This window comes from Falco peregrinus, chromosome 3 (genome assembly GCF_023634155.1).
Source record: "Falco peregrinus isolate bFalPer1 chromosome 3, bFalPer1.pri, whole genome shotgun sequence".
NCBI classification, from domain to species: domain Eukaryota; kingdom Metazoa; phylum Chordata; class Aves; order Falconiformes; family Falconidae; genus Falco; species Falco peregrinus.
Genome location: NC_073723.1, coordinates 51,859,402 through 51,872,869, shown reverse-complemented (window position 1 = coordinate 51,872,869; position 13,468 = coordinate 51,859,402). Strand labels below are relative to the sequence as shown.

The window sequence follows — 13,468 nt, the reverse complement described above, 5'->3', positions numbered from 1 at the left end:
AAATGACTTGTATTAAGAGGCTCCAGATGTGGCAGGATCCTGGGCAAAGTTAACGTTTAACCCTGGTGCTGGAGGCTGGCTGCACCCGCAGGAGCCTCCCCCGCCACCCCGCGCCTGCAGCGCTGCCGGGGCCGGGGGACCGGGGCGGCACCCGCGGGTGGAGCGGGGGGGCCGGGGCCGCCTGGGCCGGAGGCGGCCTGGGAGGACTCTGACCCTTCTCGGAGGAGCCCAGCGAGGGGGCGTGGGGCAGCGGCCGGCGGGCAGCTGGGGAAAGTTCAGCTGGGCGCGGGGCGGGTGGCGGAGCGCTGGCAGGGGGCCGGGGCGCGGCGAGGCTTGGCTGCCGGCGCGGCCGGCTGGGGACACGCACCGCCTCCCGCCGCCGGGCCGGGCCGCGCCGCACCGAGCCGTTCCGCTGGGCGGCGCTGGGCTTCCGGGGCTGTGGCCAGGCGTTCCCGCGGGCCGCCGGCAGGGGGCGCCGCAGGCCCGGTCTGCGCGGCCCCGGCCTCCCGTGCCGATCCGGCCCGGCCTCCGGGCGCTGGGAGGGCGGCGGGCACGGGCCCGGCCAGGTGCGCAGGCTGAAGCTGTGCCACCCCTGCGGGAGGGGGAGGGAAACGGGCCGGGCTTGGGCAGGGGAAAGCTGTTACCGAGCTGGATTAAAGCCTTACTAAAATTCATTTAAATTTAGGTATCGATTCTTTAGTAAAATTAGTGTGAGAGTATGGATGGAGTATGGCAGTGAGTTTTGCTCGCAGAGGAAGAGCAGCCTCCAGTTTCCCAGTGAATCGGCCCCGTAGCAGGGTCCTGCTGCCTTGCTGGGGCCGCAGCGTGAAGAAAGTGGGTCTGGACATCACGTGTGGCAGCATGCTGGCTGCTGTGGCACCGCGTGCCGCCCAGCTTTCGGCCACCTCACGTGGGTGTCAGTAGCAGTTTAACAGCTGTAGTTGAGAGTTCAGCAACGGTTACTCAAGTATTCTTCAAGTTTATGAAGAATTGCTTTAAAATGGCCCGAGTCCTGTGTGGCAGTGTCAGAAGAGACCATGCTGTGCATAAACCTGGGGAAAACTAGTTGTCCACGGGCCAGCAGTGTGCCCTGGTGGCCAAGGAGGCCAACGGGATCCTGGGGTGCATCAGGAGGAGCATGGCCAGGATGGAGGGAGGTTGTCCTCCCCCTCTGCTCTGCCCAGGTGAGGCCCCATCTGGAGTGCTGTGTCCAGTTCTGGGCTCCCCAGTTCAGGAGAGACAGGGAACTACTGGAGAGGGCCCAGCAGAGGGTTACAAAGATGATGAGGGGTCTGGAGCATCTCCCTTGTGAGGAAAGGCTGAGGGAGCTGGGGCTGTTCAGCCTGGAGAAGAGGAGGCTAACAGGGGATCGTATCAATGCATACAAATATTTTAAGGGTGAGTGTCAAGAGGATGGGGCCAGGCTCTTTTCAGTGATGCCCAGCGACAGGACAAGGGGCAACAGGCACGAACTGCAGCACAGGCAGCTCCATCTGAGTATGAGGAAGAACTTCTTTACCTTGGGAGTGACAGAGCCCTGGCACAGGCTGCCCAGGGAGGCTGTGCAAGTCTCCTTCTCTGGACACATCGCCTGGAGGCAATCCTGTGCAACCTGCTGTAGGAGAACCTGCTTTAGCAGGGGCTGGCCTAGATGATCTCTAGAGGTCCCTTCCAACCCTGACCATTCTGTGATTCTGTAAAGCAAAACTGAGTTTTATGCAAGCAGTAAGTTGTTCTGCTTTTATTATAGCAGAATGACTTACCCCAGTGTAGATGGAGAGTTGGATAAACATTATGAGACACACTTTTATTAGTAAATGGTGCTCGTGAAAGGGCTTTTTTGATGCAACCATACTGTAATAAAAAGTTTTTAACCCTAACCAGAATAGTTACCAGAAAAGATGTGGGTATGTTTGGAATCTGAGGATGCTTTTTCAGATTTTCCCTTCCCTCTTCCCAGTTGGAGTGCCACGCTGTGGGAATTTTCATGGGTGGTCAGCCTCACCAGTAAACTTTCTTCTGAGAATCTGATGCTTGCAGGAGGGTAAATCCCCAGTGATTGTGGTGTCTGTTACAGTCTTTGTTTTTCTTTACTTGGGATATGCTGTTTTCCTAGAAAAAAATTACAGGCAAGATGTTTGAGAAGTTTCTAAGAGAGAATAGAAAAGCAGTGTTCACTATAGGAGGTCATTTGCTGTGTGAGTGTACCTTAAAAAGGCCTGTTAATTTTGTGGCCTGTTTCATGGTGGGGGAAGGAAAAAAAGCCTAATGTTGATATATCATAATTTTTGTGGTATTTACTAAACCTCTGGAACCTAATAGAGTGTGTGGATAATCAAAAGACCATGAAGTTTATTTTACCCCACTTCAAAATATGCCAAATACCAAGAGGTTCTGGAGGCTTAGGATTGCTGCCAGAATATCTTTATGGTAGTATTTACCCATGATAGGAGTGTACTAAGTTTCTAATGGGAAATCTCAAAAGTTTAATAACTTCATGGCTTTTCTTCTCCCTTTATACACCAATACATCTAATTTGAAAATTACTTCTATTCATTGATAATTAACTATGCAGAAAGACTTTGTGTGTTGTTTTTGGTATAAAGATTAAACTCCTGCTTATCTGTAGGGTGTGAAGCTACAGTCCCGATTCAGTTCGTGTTCCAAGTCCTTGTGCTGTGTCTTTCCTATCAACTAGTCATCTCTGACATGTAAAGCTGCTTGATAGAGGATAATGAGGAAGGCAAGTTGAAGCTGGTCTTGTGGTGAGCAGCTGTTAGCTAGTTTTTGGGTTCGGTTCAATCCAGAATTTTTGAAGAAAACATGTGCAAGATATGACATAGTCATGCTTTCCTTTGTATATTTTTAGGGGATGGGAGAGTTAATTAAAAAAATAACTTTCCTTTGACCTATAACTGGTTGAATTTTTGCTTAAGGTGATGCAGGACAAAGATCTGGCAAGGTCTGATCCCAGATGGTTTTATTCTGAGAGTTCCTCTGCTTTCAGTTGCCTATGGTGGATATGTCGCTCTCCTTTTTCTTGGAGACTATGATGCTAAAACAAAGATTAACCATTAATGTTAATTTTTTTGGTATACATGTTTTCCAGAAGAGCACCATGTAATCACCTCAAAGTTGATCTAACATATTTTTATGCATTGGTAATGACTGCTCTTTGCCAGACTTGTGCAGAGACCTTGTCTGGTGGGCTGAAGATCCATATTTTATAAGAATTCTTCATCTCTGAATTATTTTCAGCTTCTAAATGTTTTAATGCTAGGGATTAAATGAAACCTAGTGGTCTTGTAGGTGGATTTATGTCTCCTGCTGTATTACCTCATAAACTGGGGACTTTCTCTGGCCCTGCGCACAGAGTAGCATCATCTTCTGTACTCAGATCCCTCCTTAAAATATCTTCTGTAATTTAATCCCTTAAAGTAGGCCAGCATTTTTATGGAGTATATGATTTTGGTATCCTATAGAGTATGGTCTTTTCTTTTTGTCCTGTGTGTTAAATCTACTTAGCAGTTTCTGATGGGTAGCCAGATTTGCTTGCTTTATATGTAAGGCAAGTGAGATTTATCTTAGAGTGGTATGAGAAGTTTTTGCCCTTTATATTGCTAATGTGTAGGAATTAAGGTAGTGTTCTGTACTCGCTATGCAACATTAATAAAGCTTAACTGTTTATCACAGACACTTTTTATTGCAGAGCACACTAATAAGCTTGTCAGTTGATCTTAACTTCTAATTTGGCTGAATATTTATCAAAAATCCACATGGATAAGAGCTTGTTTCCTTTAAATACATATAGAATGGTAATATCCCTAAAGTATCTTGTTGTATGATGATAGACAACTGAAAAAGAGAATTGCCGTATTTTATGTTTCAAAACTTTGTTAAATGGATCACCACTGTGTTTTCAGTGCTTTGTTTTGTTACGGTCTGCGTGCCCTGACAGTGGGTGATCTGATGTGATGTTGTTGAGTCTTGTGCAAAAATTGTCATGTTGTACAAAAGGTTAATTTTTGGGTTTTCCCAGAGTAAAGAACATGCTATTTGAGAAGTTGTTCCTGTACATGGATGTATGTAGGTGTATGTCTTTCACCTGAGGCCTTCTCATCTGTCAAAATAAGGTTCCCTCAATTGCTTGGTTCATGGATTTATTACTGCCTTAATTTTGCTTTTAAAAAAATCCCCACTCTGTCGTTCTGTGTATTACATTGAGGGGAATTTAACATACCTAATGAAATTCTGAAGAGATCACTTAGAAGATGAGTAAGCCAAGATTTTGCTGTTGTTTCTGGGCCTGCTTTTATGTCCTTGTTCTCTTGATCCATTATAATAGTAATAATAACTATCATTGGCTTGGTGATGAGAATTGAGTCTAGAACTATAGTTGTGTAACAGAATTTAAGAGGCTAGCTCAATGTAGGGAATCATTATTATGGCAAATGGGATTTGTGTCATCCTGTCAGCCTGATGACATTACACTGATAAAGGGCGATGATACAGCCATGTTACTGCAAGCACTTATTTTTGTCAGTCCATTACCGAAGGAAGTTTATTACAATATATACAAGAATACCTACAAACTTACTATTATTTCTAAATGTGTACTTCAGGGAATAATTCACATTGGAAGGGACTTCAAAATGTCTGCAGTTCAACATGCACAAAGGAGGCTGAGGTTCAAGGTCATTCAAGGTTGCTTAGTGCTTTATCTAGTTGGATCTTTGAAAACTCCAAGGATGGAGGCAGCATAACCGGTCTGGGCAACATCCTTCTTGCTCCCGTGCCTCTCTCCTCCCTGTCTCCCCCAAAAAAGGAACCTTACTTTTCTGTGTAGAACATGTCTCTTACAGCAGGGCTCTTCAGGCAGGCTTTTTAGGTCAGACCTATTAATCCTAAGACTGCAAGTCAGTAGCAGTACAGAAACAGATGCCTTTTGCATTCATGTCAGTCAGGTGGAATGATTTACACCTGAACTACAAGACAAAGCTGAATTTGTGTACCAGCTGCTTTCTGCTGCATCCCATTTGCAGGGACATCTGCATCTTCTGATCCAGAAATGAAGCCTTGAAACTTTTGTCCATGGTCACAGACAATAGCTCCCCTCTCAGCTTTGTTTCCATGATTTGCTCAGATTATCAGAATAGCTTATCAGCATGTTTCTGGGTGAGCTGTGGCTATCTGTATTATAACTAGCTTCTCTTAAGCCTCCAGTTAAACAATGATGCCATGAATTTTAAATCAGGATTGTAGATACTAGTTCAGCCTTGCTTTGATAGTTTAAAGTACCCTGGGAAGATTTTTCTTTATAGTTCTGAGACAGGAGTTCAGATCTCCTAGGGTTAGCTGAATTGGCTCATTATCCTTCTCAAGACTGTTGTCAGTCATATGAGTGTCTTGACACTCATTAAGTGTCTTTTTGGTAGTGTAAAAATGTTGCAAGTGTGTGGTGCCCATTTTGAAGGTAGTGTCTTGGATCACAGTTGTCATACAGGTGCCTGCATGTATTGAGAGTGTGCTCTTGTAGGGGATCCAGAGTGTCACTGAGGTCACTGTACTTCTTTGTGCCTAGTCTGTGAAATTCCTGGATGTCTTATTAACTACGTATAACAGACTCCTGTGTACCACACTCTGGGTGTACAAAATCTGATGGATTGCAGGAGCTCTCTCAGTGACATAAACAGACTTTAGATCTTGCTGCCTTGTGCTGTCATTCTCAGCATCTCACAAGTATCTTTACGTTGTTTGAAGCACCGGGTTGTTTGTGCATGCTAATCCAGCCCCTCTGCTTTGTTTAACTTAAAGCTTCATCTGAGCCCCATATTCTTTCTTGCACAGCTCTGGAGAGCAACATATTTAAGTGCAGCTGACAGCATTGCTATCTCAGCATCCATGTATCGAATGCCCCCCTCTTTGCTGTCTTCCCCTCCTCCTCCCCACATTTGCCTGGTGTTTTGAACAAGATTCAAGTGGCCTGTGTTAGTTCTCCTGCGGCTGCGTGAGGCATCTGCTTTTCCTCAGTCTGGCACTTCTCTGCAGTGTGGTGCTCTTCACAGCACCACGGAAGGTCTTCAGGGGTACTAGGGAGAAGCAAAGCAGTATGTTTGCCCTGTCAGGGCCCTGACCTCTGTCTCAAGAGCTGAAGCAAAGAAAGAGGGTGTCATCTGTCTCTTGTTGGTAGCCTGCCTGGTGCTACAACAGCAGAGGCTACAGGAATGAGCAGAACGTGCAGTGCTGGGAGTGCAGTAGTCTCCTCTGAAAGGAGAGAAAGGATAAAACCAGAGGAATTAACATTAATAAGAAGTTGAAGGCTTTTGTCTTGTTTTCCTACGTGTGATGAGGTGCTCTGTCGTTCGCCATTATGAATAATTTGCTAATAGTTTTGTGTTCTCTGAAGAGCTGTGAGGACAGTGAAGAAGCTGCTGAGTTTTGATTTGTCTAACTTTATCCTCCAAACTGTCTCAGGACTCTTGAGGCCAAATTGGAGGAGAGATTGGTTTGAATTTGTTTGAAATTCTTTTTGAAGGAAATGGTGGAAGAGGAGTTTTAGTGGAATACATGGGACCAGTCTTAATCATTTCATGTTCTGTTAAATGTGACTTCCACAATCACAGTATTTAGGAGACCTGAACAGAGTAGATTGGCTAAAGGCTTGAATTCTCTAAAAGCCTTTGGTTCTGTCTTTCTCGTAGGTTGTCACTTTGTTTTAAAAATAATTTTATGATCTTTGTAGTGGCTGGTTCTGTCCCCCATCATGACAGTTCATTATGTCAGGTGAAGGCCTGAATATATGAGAGGAAGTAAAATGCTCTTTCACTACCAGGCATGTTTGTTGCATCCAGTGGTGAAAACATTTCTTGTCCTTTTAAGGTACCTAGTGTAGTTGCAGCTTGCACCTTTTCACAAGTGAACCTCACTGGTCTAGGGGTTTGTGGCAGCAAGACAAGACAGACATACACATGGCTAACTTGGAAAAAAACCAGATGTGTAATACTGCTTATAGAATGGCTATTAAGTGAAAATAAAATATTTAAATGTTCAAGGTCATCCAGTTCCTGGTGGAACAAGTAAAGCATGAGATGTACCAAAATCATCCAACTATCCCTGTAGGGTTCATCATCTTAGGAGTTTCTGATCCCTCTTCACTGAAACAGAACTGTTCCTTTTGTGGTAAGGGTTCTTGTATACTGGGTCTTTGTAGAATCTACTGAACTGTGAAGATCTGCAAATAAATTTAGAATGCCTTAGAAAACAAGAGAAGACCAAAATTTAGAAACTATTCTATACTAACCTTGGGGTTATTAAAACCCCCTGAGGTTTTTCCAGTGTGTTTCTCCCTGTCTTTAATGGATGAAGATCCTGTATATCTGTGCTTTTTGCATGGAAGAGGGCAGCTATGTGGGTTTTTTGTTTTGTGGGGTTTTTTTTAAGTCATGCCACTGTATTTTTCCTTAGAGAGAATGCAGTTTATGGTATGGGGAACAGGACATTTATTCCTGGCTTCCATTGCAATGCAGAAGTGTGTTGGATAGGTAACAGAGGAGTAAATGGGGGCAGAACAAATGGAATAAAACTGAGAATGTTTATAGTAAAGCTTAAGAAATTTGGAGGTGGGAACTTTTGTTGGGCGAAGAGATTGGCTTTCTTGGGGACAATGAGATGGGACTGGGGTGGGGTAAAATATGTGTCTCATATCCAGTTTGGCAGGGTCTGTGTCATGTTTTGTTGGTATTGCTTTGTGATAAACAGTTTCTATACAAACCTCTGAATCATCTGTAGGTGATAACAAAAGATTTGTAAATCTGAATTATCAGGACACTTACATTCCAGACTAATAACCCTGGTGACTGATTAACCCTTTCTGTGGAGATGGTCTGTAACTCTAATTGTAACACGTTAAAGAGAATTTTGCCTGTTCTGCAGGAATCTGTTGGCATACTGTCACGTATGTGCCAACTGCATACAACCCTGCTCCTATACTTATCCCTGCTCCCCCCACCCTCTCTATCCCTGTTTGCCTTCAGACCAGTGCAGCAGTCTTGACTACTTGATACTTTTGTCTTTGTCCTTGGTGTCTCTGGCAATATGCTCATCAGTTGTTACTCCATGTGATATCTCTCTTCCACTACTGACAACTTCAGCCCAGCTTTATTATTCCCACTTCCTGGACACATGCAGTAGCTGTTGCACCTGACTATTGATTCAGTGTTCAGTCCCAACACAGTGACATACTTTTTGACTCAGTCCCAGTCATTCTCCTCCCACACTGTCTCCTCTTGCCGGCATGGTCACTATTTCACTTGCTTGTCCCCATTCACCCTTACCTGGTTATTGCTTGGTCTCAGTTCACCAGCTCACGTTCGCTCTTGCCTAATATAACTACTTAGTTCTGTACCACCAAGTACTCTCATCTGGTTGCAACTCTTCAGAAATGGTGGCTGTGGCAGCTTCTCATGTAAGGTGTCTCACCAGTGCAGTGCTGTTGTGGCAGCCTCCAGTGTTCTGCACACAACAACTCTTGTTTCTCTACCTGTACTCTTCTCATTGTTATGCCGTTGGAGGAAAGCCTTGTTCTCCCTTTGTTAGGGATCCTGGTGGGGCTGCTGGGAAGCCTGATGCTTCTGGGAAGAATGACTCATTGGTATTTTGTAGATGGCTTGACACCTTGCACGTGGGAAAAGGATCATTGACGCTAAGTGAGAAAAGTAGGTTGGAACTGTCTTGCTTGTGAAGGCAAACATGATGGATGGGCAGAGCAGCTTCATCCTGACATAAAATAGTCATGGATGAGAAGGGCTGATGTTTTTGTTGGGATTTAAATACTCTCAAATGCTGCCAAACACACTGCAACTTTAAAAATCCATTAAGTTTGCGCATCAACTGTACTTAGGGATAGCAGTTTTGGTCCTCCCATTCACAAAAAATAATGTGGGATGAAATGAGAAAAGCTTCAGATCAAGTTGGTAAAAGTAGTCAGATACATGGGATGTTTTCTGCATGAGAAAACTTCTTTAGAATAGAAACCTTCAGCCTCAAAAAGAGGTTGCTGTGGAGAGGACATGAAAGAAACCCGTGAATCACAAATAGAAGTAGTAAACAAAATGACTAGATATTGTATAGAGCTAGGAGACATCAAGTGGAAGTAGCAGGTCTGTTCAACATTAAAAAGTAGTTTATTCATCCCACCATATGAGCTGCAGAGCTCCTTGCCACAGGATGATACGGATGCTGAAAGATGACATGGGTTCAAAACTAGTGGGACCAACTCACCGAAGACAAATCTGTTAAGGATTAGATGCAAAGATCTTGCCTCTAGTTGAAACCACAAACTGGAATCAGGGAGACTGTTCTGTGGCAGCATTGCCACATGCTTGTCCTGTTTTAAACTCTTCCCTGAACATCTGGCACTAATCATTATTGGAGACAAAAGCCAGGGTGCTAGAATGATCCTTGGTAGATTCCTCTACAGCTATACTCATGTTTGCATGCTGTGGGCTTTTCAGTGTGTATGAATTCTGTCCTCTTTCCGTCACCACCCTCGGTGCTTTCTCTGCAGAGTAATTGACAAGTCACATACCAAAAAGTGACGTTGCAAATGGATGTCCACTTGGTGCAATGCAGGGGATACCCTTTGTAGCTCTAGTTCTCTGCCACCTGCTGCTCTGTGTGGCTTCTGCAGAGTGTTTTTTCATGTAGTCTACTTCATGCTTACCTCGTGTTTTTAATAAAGCTTTCTGAACAGGCATAGGGATGGAGAGGAGCCTTTGAGATGGCGCAGATTTTGTAGAGGATTGATGGCTGTAGCCAGACTTTTCTAGAGAAGCATTTAGTTTCCCTGAAGTGAGCTGGTGACAGGCTTCACAGGCTAAGTTTCTTTAACTTGCTTGATTGCATGAGGGAGAAGTGCAAAGCGAAGTTGGTTTTTGTTTGTTTTTTATTTTTTTAATTGAAATCTTTCATTTTTATGACAAATTGAAAAGCACTATAGTTATCTTTTTTAAAAAAATAAGCATTTGTTGAAGTACATCTAAGCATTGTGAAATTAAAAAAAAAAAATGGTGTTGCTGAGTTTCGTTGTGAATCTGGTATGTTCCAGTAATGAAGTGATTTGTCTGGGATATGAGGCACTTCTCACATTCCAAAAGATTCTGTATAACTAGCGGTATAAATAGTGTAAATCCATGATACTTACCCTGCTTACAGCAGAAAGAAAGTTAATTGCAGCTCCATTTCAGGGCATGTATGTGAATGCATGAGTGTATAATGGTGAGGGCTGAAACTGGAAATGGGTCCATAATGCTAAAGTAATAAAACAAAGTGTTATTCATAAACTGATGACGCAGAATTGTTATATAGAAGGTTTATCTAGCTCGGGTCCTGAATTACAATAGTGTAGGGGAGAAAAGTGTAAGACTGTTAAATGTTGTGCAGTGGAAGAAGGAGAATCTCTTGCAGTTTAGGTGTTTTCTGAGCCAGAAGTTATATTGAGATTATTAAGTCTGAGAGACATTGTGAATTTTATCCTTCAGTAGCTAGCTCAGTCCCTTTCTGAACCAACTTATGTTCATGGTCTCCAGACGTTTGGCAAGGATGGATTCCCCAATCTAATAATGCATTATGTGTTTAAGACAAAAAGAAGACCTTTTAGTTGTGGCAGTTGTAGATAAAGCATCATATGTCTTTTGCTCTGTCCTTTGCAGACATGTACAGGGAAAAGAGTTGACAATATCACAGACAGTAATGTAACAGTTTTACAGAGCTGCTTGTAAAACCAGATTATATAGCTGTATACCAGGAAGCTTCACCAATGGTGAGCTTTGGCTAATGTGTTCATCCTGTGCAGGACTCAACAGGATCCTCCTTATAATGTGAGATACTTGTGGTGTGTTGGGAGGATATAAGGGGTTTTGTATGGTGTTTATTTACTGATTTAGAAAGGAAGGGTGAAGGCAGTCCTTGCACTAAGAGAATTTGTCATCAGCCTTAGCCTGTAGTTATTGGAGGAGGAGGTGAGGAAACAAAATGTTTTATTCTTTTACATAGTTTTGTGGTTTAACCAGCACACAGTTTGTGGAGAAAGTTTGGATTAAAAAATACCAGGTTATGTAGATTTTTCAAAGAGTATAACTTTAGGATGCGGAAATAAAATAGGAAATAATTGCCACTGTCATATGCCTAAAAAGCAATGAGCTGGACAGCAGAGAAGATTGTCAGTTTCAACAATAACGAAGTCAGTGTTTTTACAAGAAACAAGTAAAAAAAGCAGGAGGATAATTATCCCCATCTACTTGCTAACCTTTAGATGCACTTGAGTCTCATTTTCCACATTTTTCCCCCCCCCCATGCAAACAGTAGAGCTAGTTTCTTACATTATTTTTCACTTGTGGCTTGCGTTGCTTATAATTTAAAGAATCTGTGATTGCTTTTCTTTTCTATAAGAGCATTTAATTGTTAAAAACTTAGCACTAACCACAGGAGGGAGTTGTGAGAGAAAAAGTAGTTAAGTGGGCATCAGAACAGGGCAGAGAATGCTTTTACATGGCTTTACAATTTTAGATAAATGGTTCACACACATATTGATGGATTGTTAAATCTAATTAGATCAGAGGAGAAACCAGGTCCAGGAGAATATCTGGTTCTTTCTTCAATGTTTAAAAAAACCCCCAACAACAACAACAAAAAAACCCCAGAAAGGTGAATGCATCATTTTTGTTAATAATGAAGATGCTGAGTTGATTAATCACTTTTGTATATGAGTCTAAGTGAAAAATGTTGCATATATCTCCTTGGTTCACATTGTGGATGATGAGTGTAAAATATTTTGGTTAAACATCATCATAGTTCATTGTGTTGGAAGCTAAGTGGAAGAAAGAATTGGGGAAAAGATGGAAGGAAAAGTATAATGTGATTTTATATAGTATTGGAAGGCAATGTAACTTCTATGCCACACTTACGCAGTGCAAGTCACTTTTGGAAGACAAGAATGACATTGATATCGGGGGGGGGTGGGCGGGAGCGCAGGGGAAGCTGTACTATGTTATTATAAAGTAGTCCACCTAATTTTTTGTATGTATAACTTCACAGCTACCTCGAGCATACTCAGGTTGGCATTTCTGCATGTTTGATGCAGCAGTTGCTTGTTGGATCGTGACTTCAAAAATCTGGTTGTGAGGAAGCAAAACTTTTAAAATTCTCTGCATGTGAATTGCATGTTTTTTTAATGCTACTCAGCTATTTCTTAATTGCCATCAATTAATTTGTAAGCATTTTCGAAAGTGGTGGTGGAAGTTTTCTATTGGCCTTGTGTGCTCCAGACCCCCTGAACAGTCTAAAGTAGTAATATAGACAATCATTCAGCTTTGACTCAGTCATGATCTTTATCGTCATCGCAGCACCAGAAAAGTAAGACTACTGGTGATATAATGTGTAGTGGTTTATTTTCACATTTTAAGCAGGGAGGCATGATTTAAAGAGACCACTGAATGCTAATTTCTGTTGCTTTGTTACCATGCATATTTTAAATGGAAGAACAGCAAATGGTTTTAATTTTTGAGATCTGCAGCCAGTAGATTGTAAAAAATTTCCATCTGCTTGTTAGCAGCACTATGCTCCACTTTTAAGAAGAAAGTTGATAATGTAGCTTATGTATTTTTACGAACTAGAATGAATTGGAATGAATGAATGAAATGTTCTGATGGAGGTCTCCAAGTGTTGGTAGTATTGTAAGGTTTAACTGCAAGAACAGTATCTTTCAATGTATTTTTTTCCTCCAGCACTATGACTTTCTTAAAATGCGCTTCATTGCTCAGGCTCTTGAGCTGGCACAAAGTCATTGAACAGAGGTTGCGGCTTCCTTTTGTGTTTCTTGGTACAGGTCTCAGCATAATACTCCTTAACTTTTCTGAGGTTTCTTTAGGTGTTGCACAAACCACGGCAGCTGGACTGGAAACCTATGGCTGGTGACCCACCTGTTGTCCCTTCTGATTACTTTCTTTGCTGACATTAAAAATACTGAGAAGTTCTAAATTACCAGACCTCTACAGGGTTTGGTTTAAAAGTGATTGGACAGGGTTTTTTTCTGGAGAAAATCCATCAAACTAATAAGTCAAATGCTGCTTACTTGGGAACTTTTGGAGTTGCAGATCACTTCAATGTGGAGGAGTATATCAGGGAAGAAGTATTCACTTGCTTTGTACTACTACTTTGCTTTATGCATCTCATATAGGTTATGTACCAGAGAGAATGCTGAGTTCAACACGTCTCTGGCCTGACTTGTTCTTGCTGTTCTTACTCTTGTTTCCTTGATCTCCACAGTTTTTTTAATTGCTGTTTTATTGTGCATTTAAGTCCTCAGCTTCCAGTCTGGTTAGCATGTTATCTTATGTGGCATTATGCCAGTGTTTATGGGATATTAAAGCAAAAGGAAGTTCTGGTTTGCTGTCTACATCTAAAACGCAGA

General features: G+C 42.5%; 1 protein-coding gene across 4 annotated transcripts in view; it reads left to right on the top strand.

Moving 5' to 3' along the window:
- The window catches only part of SPIDR (scaffold protein involved in DNA repair), a 209,819-nt gene that overhangs the window by 14,300 nt on the left and 182,051 nt on the right, over nt 1-13,468 (top strand). The gene's annotated exons all lie outside the window — the stretch shown is intronic.